This window comes from Haliaeetus albicilla, chromosome 7 (genome assembly GCF_947461875.1).
Source record: "Haliaeetus albicilla chromosome 7, bHalAlb1.1, whole genome shotgun sequence".
Classification (NCBI taxonomy): Eukaryota; Metazoa; Chordata; class Aves; order Accipitriformes; family Accipitridae; genus Haliaeetus; species Haliaeetus albicilla.
In genome coordinates this window covers 15,299,188-15,300,737 of record NC_091489.1, presented here as the reverse complement: position 1 = coordinate 15,300,737, position 1,550 = coordinate 15,299,188, and positions in this window count along the sequence as shown.

The window sequence follows — 1,550 nt, the reverse complement described above, 5'->3', positions numbered from 1 at the left end:
GAAGGATTAGAAATGAAAAGAAGTCAGGGTCTGTTTTGGTTACGATTTTTAAGACTTGTTCAAAGCCAGTAAGAGATTCCATCATTTTAAAAATTAACATGGCAGGAAACATGATCCAAAAGGCTTCTCCTTAAGCTTGCCCTTAAGGGCATGAAAGAAGCTCAATACAGGACTGCGATACACAGCCAGTGGGCAAGAAATTGATCCATAAATCTTTGTAAATTAAACCAGTGTTTGTGTTACTGAAAAATGGATTTCATCTGCTGGCAAACTCAGAACACTCAATGGCACTATATATCCTCTATATGAATTTGCTTTAGAGATGCTGCTGTATTGCCATAGCAGCTGCTGCAAAACTGCTATAAAAAAATACACTTCTTTGATTGTATTTTCAATGTCCTTCTAGTCTGGATGTGTTTTGCAGGTAATAAATGTTAACTCTGAGGAGGAAGAAAAAGCATCATCATCATTTCTGTATTAAACCTCAGATAGCATCAGTTCATTTTGAGTTCAGTGTAGCAGTAGCAAGTGGATTTTTATTTATGCTAAAATTGAAACAGCATGAAAGGAACATAGAATATATCATTTGGTAGATCTGAGAGATCACAGAATTTTGTTCAGGGAGTGGAGAACATGCTTTAATGAGACTTTCTTGTCTTCTTTATGTGCTCCATGTAATTTTAAATTTGTTGATTTAAAACATTGTGCAATTTTAATATAGTCTTCTGCTTAATAATTCTTGATTTCCATCACCTCATTCCTGCAATGCTGATGACAAATTTAAATGCTTTCAAGATTATTTTGCTATCTTTCAAGCTAAGACTTTCTGAGTCGGCAAACTCGACCTCTCACAAGGTCCTCTTACTCAACGACCACTGGGGAACAACTACTAAGGACAAAAACTAATTTTCAACAGCACAGAAAAGTTTTAGTAAACCTTTCTGCACCCCGGAGAGTGCAGAAATTATGATGAAATGGAATAAAAATTGCAACTGAGAAGTTTGGTATTTGCTACTGTGCGTCTGTCAGTGTAATTCCCACCTCATGCAGGCTTGTGATGTTAAACATAGTATGACTCAAAGGAGGCCTGAGCCAAGGTCTGATCCTTCCTTAACTAGCGTGTCACTGTCCAAGAGATTCTTTTTGCTTATAAAACTAGTCCTCAGGTAGCTCTTTTGCCTTCACTATAAGTATGTGATGAGGGCATGTCTGTAGAGACTTTATCTTTTTATTTTTTCCAGACAGACTTGTGACTTCTCCGACCATGCTCTGAACTAGCGGGAAGCATGACAGGTCCTATCCAAACCCAGGCACATAGCTGAGTTAGCACCATGCTGAATGCATGCTGGTGAGTTCAGGATTGCCCCTTGGCTTTACTCTTTACACTAGTAAGACGCCAGTGACGTCCATGAGCACATGTATCATGTGCACCCCCTGTTCTGCTCTTATCCCATCACTCACACATCCAGCCACTGAATTCACAACTCTCCTGCTCTCATCTTGCAGCACTCTACCACACAAAGTTCACAGCAGGAACACCGAACGTCCCT